We start from the raw sequence: 13,171 nt of genomic DNA on the forward strand, positions 1-13,171 counted from the left end.
AGGCTCTCCGTAGTTGGAGAGTATCGAAGGTGGTTTCAAGCATTATTTTGATTTCTACGTACTTCCTTACACTCGTCGTTCCACCACGGCACACGTCGCTTACAGTGCAATCTATTAGTTAAGGGGATACATACTGATGCCGCGTCAACTATAAAGGCCGTGAAATATGCATCATCGATAGAAAGTGTACAGATGTCATTCCAGGACAAATGCGTGAGCTCACTGTATCGTGTCCAGTCGGCACAATCGACTTTCCACCGGGAGACATGTGGCGAGCACTCATCACCTTTTGTTAGTTTTATGACAATGGGGAAATGGTCGCTCCCGTACAGATTCTTAATCACGTTCCACTCCAGATGCGGCAAGAGTCTACTCGATGCGATGCTTAAATCGATAGATGTAAATGTATTGTTTGCAACACTCTAGAATGTATTACCTTTCCCATTTAGCAGGTAAGCATCTGTAGTGAAGAGGAACTTTTCTATTAGGCGTCCTCTGGCATCGCAACGACAACCTCCCCAAAGGGGGTTGTGTGCATTAAAATCTCCCACGACAATATAAGGTTCGGGCAGTTCATAGATAAAACTGTGAAATTGTTTTTGAAAGGTGGTAGTTCGGGAGGATGTATAGGGATGTAATTGTTACCAGTTTATTAAACAGTACCGCACGGACTGCAACTGCCTCTAGGGGTATTTTAAGCTGTAGTTGCCGGCAAGCAACACCCTTATCTACAGTTATTACCACACCACCTGACGAGGCAAGGGCGTCGTTGCGGTCTTTTTGGTAAATAGCATACTGCCGGAGAAAGCTTGTTTGTGAAGGTTTAAGATGTGTTTCTTGGACACACAGCACTTTTGTAGTGTACCTATGCAAAAGTTTCTTAATGTTGTCTAGGTTGTGGAGTAAACCCCTGACATTCCACTGTAACATCTGTATGTCCATATTATATGTGTTTTGTGCTGTGTGTCTAAGAGATATAGATTAGATTAACTCACGAGACCTTTCCATGCCCCGTGATACGGGAATTCTCTTTCTTCGCGGCACGCTCGAGGGAGCTGCGCCGTTCCTTGGGCGCCTGAGACGCCGGAGTTGTGCTCCTATCAATCACCTCGTCTGAGGCGGTGGATACTGCCCGCGCGGCAGGCACTTTCGCGGGAGTGTTGAGCCGATCTGCACGGGCATGCAGTGGCCCTGGGTCCAACAGGCTCGAGGGTCTGCTGGTCCTCCTTTGCGGGGGCCGGAACAGCGCTGGCTGTTCCAGCCGGGGAGGGGGGGGGGGTGCTGATGGCGTGACCGCCGTCACACTCCGTGTGACTTGGGCGGCCGCCGAATGATGTAGCGCTGCCCCCCGGCGCGCCACATCGGTGTAGGACGGACTAGACTGGTTCATAGAGAAGCGTTAGCGCCTCTTGGACGGAGAGGTTCAGTTTTACTTTGATTTCGATGATTTGTTTTTCTTTTTTCCAGGATGGGCAAGAACGGGAGTACTCGGGGTGATGCCCTTCACAGTTAGCGCAACGGGTAGTGGAAGAGGAAGTGTCGGAGGAGTGCTCGTTTGATGCACATTTTGCACAAATAGTGCGCCCTAGGCAGCTTTGCGAACCATGCCCGAACGGCTGACACTTGAAGCATCGGCGTGGGTTAGGAATGTATGGCCTTACACGGAGTTTGCAGTATCCTGTTTCTATTGAGTCTGGTAAGTTGCTAGTTCCAAAAGTCATGATTATATGCCTAGTTGGTATTTCTTTGTCATCTCGCCTTATTTTCATCCTTTGCACATTGACGACGTTCTGTTCTTGCCATCCTTCTAGTAATTCACTATCGCTAAGTTCGAGAAGGTCATCTTCCGAGATGACACCGCGCACTGTGTTCATCGACCTGTGTGGGCCTACAGAAGCGGGAATATCACCAAACGCTACAAGTTTTGAGAGTTTGTCGTATTGTGGCTTGTCGCGAACTTCGAGCAGAAGATCGCCACTTCCCATCTTCGTTACCTTATAACCTGGGCCTATTGCTTCAGTGAGAGATTTGGCTACAAGAAATGGTGATATTATTCGGACTGTCATCGTTTCGTGCTGACTGTGGACAACGTGGTATTTGGGAAAAGGCACTTTCGGTTGCATAAAAAAGTTGAATTGTTCATCGGTACGCCCCCTCTTCAGGGAGCGATCAGGCAGTGGGGGAACAGCTTTTGACATAAAAAATTGGGAAAATTCGGCGGCGATGGCGGCCACCCACCACCGAGTCCAACAAGGGGACGCCACAAGATCGGAAACCTGCAGACGCCAGCCATGCACCGCCGCTATAGCCTAATATAAAATACCCAAGGTTGGATAATTACACCAGGTTAACCCTTTCCGGCCCAGAATACGGAAGTGAGAAGAAGTGAAGACAGAAAAGATGGAAAAGTGGGACAGAAAGACGAAGATGGAGAGGAGGACCGGAAAAGGCGACTGCCGATTGCCTCCAGGTGGGTCAGTCTGGAGGTGCCGTCTATGTGAAGCCGAGGCCGAAGAGCATGTGTTGCCTCCGCCAGGAGGCCTTAAAGGTCCAAACACCCAGCATCGGCTCAACCCCCCCGATCCCCCTTTCCCCAGACACGGACTAAGCCGAGCACGGCTACACGCGGGAGGGGCTAATTAACCCTCGTGTGCTCGGGTACGTGGAGTCGCAACACACCAAACGGCTGCTTACGCAGGCGCCCCTGCGGGGTGCATTCAGTGTCGCGCGGCCGCCTTCCACTAAGGGCCGGCTCCTACCTACAGTCTAGCTGCTACGGACACTGTCTAAAAAGCACTTCTTGTTGGGCTAGTTGGTAGCTATTCATTATAAAATATGAAGACGCCAAATAAGCAGACACACACACAAGAGAAGAAAACGGGACAGGGCGCCACTCGCAACTCAAGTCAGTTGCGAGTGGCGCCCTGTCCCGTTTTCTTCTCTTGTGTGTGTCTGTTTATTTGGCGTCTTCATATTTTATAATGGACACTGTCTAGCTTCCCAGCGCACACTGACCTAGCAGGCATGCACACGGCGCGCTAGATCACCGGCGCTCGGGCGCACAAAAAAAAAAAAAAACTCTTTATCGGGTTTTGCATAAACAGCGCAAAAGCAACACAGGGACAAAAAACGAGACGGGACAGCGCTTTTACCGTCTCAAGACAAGACCCATTGGCTTCCGGGAGCAGGCAGGAGGCCGTCTAGCAAAAAGCGGTGGTATTGGCCGGCGCTTGGTGCTGCGGCCTCCGGCATCCGTAGTCACTCGGTGTTCTTGGCCGCGGTCGCCTTGGAAGGCGCCGACTTCAGATGATTCCGTCCCGGTCGATATCCCGCAGTGGTCTCCCCAAGCTGGAACATTCTTCGGGCACCGGCAGTCTCATTCGGGACCTCCTCTTCCCACCGGTGCCATTCACGAGTGTGAATAGGGTGTCGGGCGAGGGCATACGGGCCCGCCTCGGGGCGGGAGAAGCAACCGTCTCTCACAGAGTTTAATTGAGCTTTTGGTGACGGAAGTTGTTAATTGAGCTTTTGGTGACGGAAGTTGTTCGGCGATCTCCCTTGACTGCTGAAGTACTCTCGTTCCGACAGTGCTTGAGATAAACTGAAAAATTAACCTTCTCTTGTGTTAAATTCATTCGCTCGTAAATGTAACAGTTTTGTAAATGTAGCAGTTTTAAATGTAACTCTCCACTCCAAACGCTCCTCGATAGTACACACAGACGCCATCGTTCTCTTGTTCACTGCGAGATGCTCTGCGCGGCTGCGCCTGTCATGTCGTGAATATACCGCGTCGTGCATTGTAATTGTGCACGAAATGATCTGGAACAAAATGTCGTGGTCAGGACACACGATTACAGCAAAACAGCAAAAATCAGTAGCCACGTCAGTGTCGCTATTTATTGAGTGCATTTTACTTTTTAGAAAAGTAGTCAACGTCTCACATAAGGTTTTAATAATTTTTCATTGAAACAACAGGTAAAATAGGTTTATGATAAATTAGAACTGAATTTTTGTGCGCGCACATAAAGCCGTACAGCGCCTTATGTTCGCCTGGCGGTTTTTCAGCAAAACTCCCGAGTGGCCGTGTGAGAGGACCACAACTCCGATGTCTTGAGATCGAACTCCTTTAGGAAGTATCGCGCTCCATTTGTTGAAATGATTTCACAAATTGTCCGTGTGGCGCGGCTATTAGAGACATAGACAGACACCGGAAAGTAAGTATCCTAAGAGCGCTAATGACATTTTTAAATATCCTCTAAAATTATTTCGGTGCTGTACGGGATCGAACCCACGCCAGACGAGTTCCTCAGACGTAGCATGCCGGCGCTTCTCAGTGTTCGCACGCACCGTGCCGGTGCGTGCCAGGTATCCCGGAGGCCACGCCCTGATTTCGCGAGCCGATCGCTAGATGGCGCAGAGTGTCCAGAAAGAAGCGCGAGCGCGGAGTCCGGCTGAAGTACATGCATGCCTAATACCTGACGCGTTTCGACTATTCGCATACTTGGACAGTCATCGTAGATGAGTTCTACCCGAATTTTTTGTGGTAGGCCATCTTGTGAACACAGATACAGTCTCGTGTCTATGTATATGTCGAAGTCATGTTCATACTCCCATGTGGTATGTAGCATGTACTCGTGCTATTTGAGCAATGGCGCGTTCAGCAGAGACGAGGAATGAGACAGGACAGTTTCCTCCCGATAACTCGTGTCCTTCATCATCTCTATTATCGTTGGGCTCGTTTCCACTGCCCAAATTATTAGAGCAGCCATAACTTTTCAGATCTCGTCTCGCGACTCTGCACATCCACTAGTCGGATGCGTTTCGGCCTCTCTCTCCAAATGTAGTGCAGTAAATAACTTTTTAACTGCTTTATACCTCACTCGAGCAAACGCATCAGACATTATTAATGTCACTAAACTACGCTAGATCTAATAACTGGTTTATCTAGGCAGATAAGGAGTACCTACTAGAGGACCGACGAATTACCGATTGGCGTGATTATGAATAGGCTTGCAAGTTTCAGAATGGGCACGCTAGACGGCGCTGCAGTACTTCAGGAAGCCATGCCCTAACAATTCGCACTAAATGATTATTCCTGAAAGCTCTGCTGGCAGCTGCACCACTTCCATTAAGGCAAACACTTTGCGGCCGCCGGTCAGGGTTAGTTGCCGGATGGCATCAGCTGAAGTGTAGACACGATTCGTGTAGCCTGCGCCACCCCTCCTTATATACGTGTATAGCTGCGTGAGAAAATTTAAAGAAAAGTGAAAAAAAAAGAGCAATGATCACCGACGCAGTGCACGTCATGGGGCGTGCCAGGTCATACGCGCACAGCAACGGGCACCTTTCGAAGGCTGCATACCGGTTTGGCGACGCATAACGCTCGAGGTGAACCGGAAGACATCGTTTCCGTACTTACAAACTGTTGTAATTTATACGACGAACTGGGAAGCTCTCCACTGTTTCCATGCAGACCACGCGCCCTTATGTGTGTTTCAGTGCGCAATGTAACTGAAGCCGCAGAATAACGCGTCGATACATTGATGCAAGCGTGTATATAGAGCGATGTGACGAAAATACCGATAAAATAGCATTCTCTCATCTGAGGTGCATTTTAAGGAGTCCTGAACTACCCCTCGAGCTTGGTGAAATAACATAGCGCGCGGATAGCATACGCTGCTGGGAACATCTCGGTCAAGTTTTGCTGTCGTACGCCGGTGCATGGAGCTCGCAAGCGGAGCGCGAAGTCACCCCAGACAAAGCAAAGACACCCTCATTAAGTCTTCGGGATGTCGGCATCAGGACATGTTACATCCTAAGGATGTTCTGCACTAATCCTAAAAAGCTCCTGATCAAGTCCATTTGTCCGTCCCAAGTATATAGATACTGGGAACATACCAGGTACATGATTGGAGGACCATTTTAGGATGATGTACATCAGAACGTGTTCCAAGGCACTACTGTTTGACACTGTAATTAGAGGGCAATTAATTATTTGCAAATTAGGTTAATATATGCACGACATAGCTTGGACATGAGAACCCATATTGTAGGGCTCCGTTTTGATTTTTGTGCGCTTTCATGTGCTCTAATCAGTGGCGTAGCTAGGTCGTCTGGCACCCGGGGCTCTTAGCTCTTCTGTCACCCCCCCCCCCCGGGTGTAGTCGAGGAAGGCGGGGATATCGACAATTTTCGGGTGTCTTCAGACGTACATGACACCCCCCCCCCCCCCTCTACTGGCCCCATGCACCCGGGGCCCACGGCCCCCCGGCCCCCCCTGTTGCTACGCCAGTGGCTCTAATATCTCACAAATTTTGCATCTTTGTTTCTTGCCACCACTAAAAAGCAGTTCGGTATCAAACGAACTACGTACTTCAGGTATCACACCACCTGATGTGTCACACCACTTACACTGTAAGTGGTATGCAAGTGGTAGCCTTCGAGATCTGTTTTTGCTACTTCAAGAGAACCGTCGGTGGAATTGGTGCGCCTTACACCACCACCACCTATAATAATAATATTATTATTAATAATAATAATAATAATAGTAATAATAATTAAAACAAAAAAGCCTACAAATAAGCGTTTTTTTTTTTTTAAGTGTGTCATTCGTATTGGTTTTTGGTTATACTCAATTTCGTTTGGGCAAGCATGAAGCTCCCAAATAAATCCACCTGGAATCAACGTCCGGAGAATATTCTGCTGTATATGTTACTCGCACATATGTCCAGTTAGGTTCGCAATAAGTCCAGCAGTAGACGTGTTTTAAATGCATCGTGGGCATGGTGCTGTGGACGTCACTCGGTGCGTCGCATAAGAAGCTATAGGACGTTGGGATCTTCCCAGGCATCCACGGGATGTTTTGCGTGGTCTCGGACCTTTCACTCAAACGCTGTCCTTCCAACAGAAGCCTGCAGTCTCTTCTGGGCCCTTTATTTCGTAATAAAGCGATTTCCACAGGTGGCTGCCGCGGGGTGCCACGGCGAGTTCGCTGGCTAAGCGCGCTGCGGCTCACAGAGGACAACCGCGTTTGGCTTACGTATTTTAACTACAAATGCATTTCTTCTCTTCGATAAAAAGTGGTTCAGGGCCCCTTAAAGTCCGTTTTCTTAATTCTTGTGCAATGCTCCATATAACGCGTCACTGGCGTTCGCTTTGAGCGCCAAATTGTTTCGTAAGATTTTTCACCGTGCATTTCGTTACGTATTGGCACCGCATATTTATTCACTGAAATTTCGTAACGAATAAATTTCTTCCACCAACATGCGTCGTTGCGGTTATTAGCTGAGCGCTTTTTATCCATTTCAAATAGCACGCCACGGTGTAGAAGTGCCCCGTGCTTAACGCAATCGAGCATTTATTCTCAATGTCAGTAGGCACTACAGCAGTTTTAATGTGCAACTAAAGCATGCGGTCACCGTACAGTAGGGAGGCCACGAAAATGCGTCACCTTCTAAGCGAAAACAGGTGCGCGCCTGTATCAACGTTTGCTTTAGGCCGATGCATCCTGCCAAGATCTGTCCATGGTTATGCGCATTACTCGGAGCGCGTGCGCTCCTACGTTCGAGGCCGGTCTTCGTGTTTGTGGTTGCTCCGCAGCAGACAACGCCCACACCGCATTCTGCACGCTTCGCCTAAATACATGTCAATCGATCTCCCGAGTATATATGCGCTTGCGTGACAGGACCCATTTAAGCAGCCTTAGCAGTGCATGGTGTGGTTCACGCGCTTGTTCCGACATGTCAAGCACAGCGATGTCAGTATTCGAAGGCAGGTTTCTGTAACGTGCCTACGTAGCTGAATGTGTAAACCGAAATTTGGGCACAAGTGTTCGCCATGTGAGATTTTTCGCACACGCGTGCGGTGCGGTTTGGGCTCGAGCGTGTATCGACCTTAAAACGGCGTGTGCGCCTGCGTGCGGCGGCGCGTGCGTTTGTGTGAACATGACTGAAGTATTTATTTCGCGAATGGTGCTAGTTTTACGATTTCTGCTAAGCAAATTTGAACGCTGCTCCGCTTCAATTTCGCAATTGCAGCACGTGAAAGTGAATAATTAAGTACAATTAGCGGTGCTTCTTTATTTAGGCACCCTGACCTTATGACCTTTAGGCACCATTACCTTATGCAGGTAATTCCCACGCAGAACAGCGCCGTCACAGGCGACTTTTTTCATGTGTTCAAACAAAAGAAGCTGGTGGTGTAGGAGCACTATGGTTCGGGCGTGATAAGGAAGGCTGCTTTCTAAATTTACATCATCCACGTGCGAAACCGTTAATCCATTTAAAGGGACACAAAATGTAAACGAAATATTGTATACCATTTTGCCAGGATCCAGTGTGCCGATTTACTTATAAAATGCAGAAAATATGCTCGCATTTTTATGGACCATGCAAAAATTCAAGTGCAGTCATGCTTCATTCTACTTGCATAGTAAGCATATTCGTATGCTTACTACTGTTTGGATCGGACTGCTGGTACGATCTGTTGGGAACTCGGCGCTGACGCCCGTGGTTGTACCTGGGTCGCAAGCCCCAAGGGTAGCGTTGGCCTGGCGGCCTGGGGTACAACTGCAAGCATCCGAAGGTCCCGGCAAAGCATGAGTCGACAGGTAACAACGAAACAACTTGTTTATTTTAACATCGCAAAGAGTTGGCGGTCAGGTTGACCGAAGTAGAGAGACGGGAGAGCACTTCACTCAACAGAAGAAATCGGAGCCCTCCTTTTGGCGTCCGGGGGCAGCTGTTTTTATACTCTCGCAGTTGAGGGCAAGAAGGAACCCCTCAAAAGACGAGCACGTGAATGTACAATGGGCTAATGGTGACGCACACTGTCGTAGCGATGCCGTAGCACCATGTCGTGGCGCTGCGCACGATCTCGTAGCACCTGGTCGTGGCGCTGCGCAGCACACTGTCGTGGCGCTGCGCAGCATACTGTCGTGGCGCTGCGCAGCACACTGTCGTGGCGCTGCCGGTCGGACACAATGACTGTAACGAGAAGATGGTCCCTGCTTTGGCATCGCCTGTTTCGGGCACAATGACTGGAACGAGATCCCTGCTTTGGCATCGCCTGTTTCGGGCCCAATAACTGGAAGGAGATCCCTGCTTTGGCCTCGCCTGTTTCGGGCACAATGACTGGAACGAAATCCCTAGGTGGTCGCATCGCCGCAGACGCGCCTGGAAACACCTGGCGATGAGTGTTGCGGTGACGACGATCGGGCCAAAATGTCCGCCGCCCCGCCGCCGTCGCGCCGGCAAAACCACGTGTCGCAGGCGAAACGCAACAGACCGCCCCGCCGGGGAAAGGAGATCCCGATGGACAGGGGACTGCATCCGCTGTCCGGAGGGATGTCGCTCGATGATGCTCATAACCGAAGTCGGGCGTCCCTTGACGTTTCTTGAGCGCAGCGCACAGAGAAGGCCTCGTTCTCTCGTTCAGGTTCGCACGGGACACTGCAAAGTGACTTCGGGAGAGTTCACATTTTTGTTCTCGTTCCCGGCAAGCGTTAGAACTACGCTGAAAACTCAACCGCTCAGTCAGCAAGCACGGCACAACCCTCACTAAGCCCTGCCAGGCTCTTTCCCCTTTTTATACCACTGCCTAGTTCCTTACAGTAGTCTAGCATCACTCAGAACGCGTCCACAAATTGAAAAATTGCACTAGAAAGCATATCATCACTTTGAAACACTAAACAAAAGCAATATGTTAAAAAAAATCCTGCCTCAGGAAGAAAAACATCAGTAACAAACAATTTTGAGGCTGATTCCTACGTTAGGGGCTTCGACTTAAGCCATCGGCGTTACCGTTGAGACTCCCCTTTTTGTAACGCACCTCAAAGGAATATTGTTGTAAAGCGAGGCTCCAGCGCAGGAGGCGGCCATTTTTGGGAGAGATGGTCTGCAGCCATTGGAGAGGGCAGTGATCTGTCTCAATGATAAACCTCGAGCCGGCTAGATAGCATGACAATTTCTGAACGGCCCACACGAGACATGCACACTCTTTCTCGGTGGCGCTATACGCCTGCTCACGACTGGTCAGCTTACGACTAGCATACAGGACGGGGTGTTCTACTTCTCCATTTTCCCGTTGGCACAGTACAACGCCCATGCCTCGCTCACTAGCATCGCACTGAACAATGAACCCTTTTGTATAGTCTGGCGATCGTAGCACAGGCTGGCTTGTTAGGGCACTCTTTAGGGCGCTAAAAGCTCTTTCCTTTGTCTCGTCCCAGACGACTGTTTGAGGCTCTGTCTTTCTTAGAGCATCCGTCAGGGGAGCCGCGATATCAGAGTACCTAGGGATGTACCTCTGATAGTAGCCGGCGACACCTAAGAACGACCGAATATCGGTCTTTGTGCGCGGTTGCGGAAAGTCTCGCACAGCGGCCACTTTTATTTCAGAGGGGCGGCGACGACCCTGACCAATCACGTGACCGAGGTAGACAACCTCGGCCTGTGCTAACTGGCACTTAGGAGCCTTTACTGTCAAGCCTGCTTCGCGCAGGCGGGTTAGCACTGCCCGCAAGTGTGTCATATGCTCAGACCAGGATGCGGAGAATATCGCTACGTCGTCTAGATACGGTAAAGCGAATTCTTGCTGTCCCCGCAACACTTTATCCATGAGACTTGAAAAACAGTATGGCGCGTTCTTCAAACCAAAACTCAACACTTTAGGACGGAATGTTCCCATTGGTGAAATGAACGCCGCATACCTACTAGCCTCTTCTGTAAGGGGAACCTGCCAATAACCCCTGACAAGATCTAGGGTGGAAATAAACTGAGCGCTACTAACTTTCTCAAGGCGCTCCTCGATGTTAGGGATCGGATAAATTTGATCCTTAGTGATGGAATTAAGCCTGCGGTAGTCGACGCAAGGACGAGGTTCCTTGCCCGGTACCTCAACTAAAATCAAAGGGGAGGTATAATCACTCTCACCTGCCTCAATAACACCGAGCTGTAGCATTTTCTTTACCTCAGCCTCCATAATATCGCTCTGGCGGGGTGACACCCGATACGCCTTGGATCGTACTGGCTCTGTGGAGGTAAGTTCTATATCATGAGTAAGTACAGAAGTCCTACCAGGCCTCTCAGAGAACAGACCTTGAAACTCTTGTAATAGCTGGTGTAGTTCGGTTTTCTGCTCAGGCGACAGCGGTGCTTTACTGATAAGGTCACTAATGACTTGACCGGTGTCTTCCCTGTTCGTCACTGAGCCTAGTCCCGGAAGCTCGACCGGAAGCTCTTCAGGAACGTTTACCATCATGCACACCACTGCTTCCCTTTGTCTATAAGGTTTGAGCAGATTACAGTGGTAAACTTGCTGTGCTTTCCGCTTTCCTGGCAGACTTACCACGTAGTTAACGTCCGACAGTTTCTGAACAATTCGCGCTGGGCCCTCCCACTGCACGTCTAGTTTGTTGTTTAGCGATGTGCGCAATATCATGACCTCATCGCCAACCTCAAAACGACGGGCCCTGGCTGTCCGATCATAATAAACCTTGGCCCTCTGCTGGGCCTTTGTCATTGCTTCACCTGACAACTCCTGTGCCCTTCTTAAGCGTTCGAGGAGCTTAAGCACGTACTCCACCACGACTGGGTCGTCGCCCCTACCTTCCCATGATTCTCGAAGCATGCGAAGCGGAGATCGAAGCGAGCGACCGTACACCAGTTCAGCTGGCGAAAACCCCGTAGCCGCATGCGGCGCGGTCCTTAAAGCAAACATCACCCCAGGCAGACACAGCTCCCAGTCAGTTTGATGTTCAAAACACAAGGCCCTCAACACGCGCTTCATGACGGAGTGGAGCTTCTCAACGGAATTCGACTGTGGGTGGTACACTGAGCTGTGTAGCAGCTTTACCCCACACCTTTCGAGAAAAGTTGTCGTCAAAGCGCTAGTAAACACTGTGCCCTGATCTGATTGAATTTCTGCAGGAAAACCAACTCGCGCAAATATGGACAGTAGTGCATTAACTATCTCAACTGAGCTGAGTTCTTTAAGCGGCACTGCTTCAGGGAACTTTGTCGCTGGGCAGATCACAGTCAAAATGTGTCTGTACCCCGTGGCTGTTACCGGCAGAGGTCCCACTGTATCAATAACGAGCCGTCTAAAAGGCTCCGTAATGATAGGTACCAATTTCAACGGCGCCCTCGATTTGTCCCCTGGTTTGCCCACCCGCTGACAAGTGTCACATGTCCTCACGAAATGGTCTGCGTCCCGAAAACACCCTGGCCAATAGTACTCTTGCAAGAGACGGTCCTTAGTTTTCTTAACTCCTAGGTGTCCGGACCACGAACCCCCATGTGACAAGCGCAACAGATCCTGACGATAGCATTGAGGCACGACCAGCTGATCGAACTCCACTCCTCTGCGGTCTAGATACTTCCGGTACAGGACTCCACCTCTTTCCACAAAACGCGCAGTTTTCCTGGCGATACCTTCTTTGACATTGCAGCGCACGTTTTCCAGGCTGCCATCCTTTTTTTGCTCGGCTATCAAAGCCGTCCGGCTGACTTTTAGCAACCTATCAAGTCCGTCTGACGTAGGCGCGATGAGCAAATCAGTAGATAGCTCTTCTAACTTTCCCGCGTCGGGATTTTCCTCTCCAGTATCTGGCGCCTTCAACGCTACAGACTCAATTTTATTCTGTTCGGGCGTGCTCTGAATATCAGCTTGCTGCGCCTCTGACCCTTTTTCGTTGTTTGATAACGTCGGCCCCGCAACTACCGCCTTTGCAGCGAGCTCCCGAACCTTCGATCTGGTTAAGGCCTGAACACTAGCTTCACCAAACAAAAGCCCCTTCTCGCGCAGGAGGTGATCGGACCTGTTTGAAAATAGGTACGGGTACTGGGGTGGCAGCATAGATGACACTGCCGCCTCTGTCTCAAGCGCTCCGAAAGGTCCTTCAATAAGCACTTTTGCTACCGGCAGACACACGCTATGAGCTTCCACGGCTTGCTTGATCCACGCGCACTCGCCCGTGAACATATGGGGTTCTACGTAAGACGGGTGAACTACATCCATCGTAGCTGCGGAATCGCGAAGCACTCGGCACTCTTTCCCGTTCACGAGGAGGTCTCGCATGTAAGGCTCGAGAAGCTTCATGTTCTCGTCCGTGCTGCCTACTGAAAAAAACACAACTTTTGGTGTTGTTTCCGGACACTGCGCCGAAAAGTGA

This window comes from Dermacentor variabilis, unplaced genomic scaffold, assembly GCF_050947875.1.
Source record: "Dermacentor variabilis isolate Ectoservices unplaced genomic scaffold, ASM5094787v1 scaffold_12, whole genome shotgun sequence".
In the NCBI taxonomy this organism is placed as follows: Eukaryota; Metazoa; Arthropoda; class Arachnida; order Ixodida; family Ixodidae; genus Dermacentor; species Dermacentor variabilis.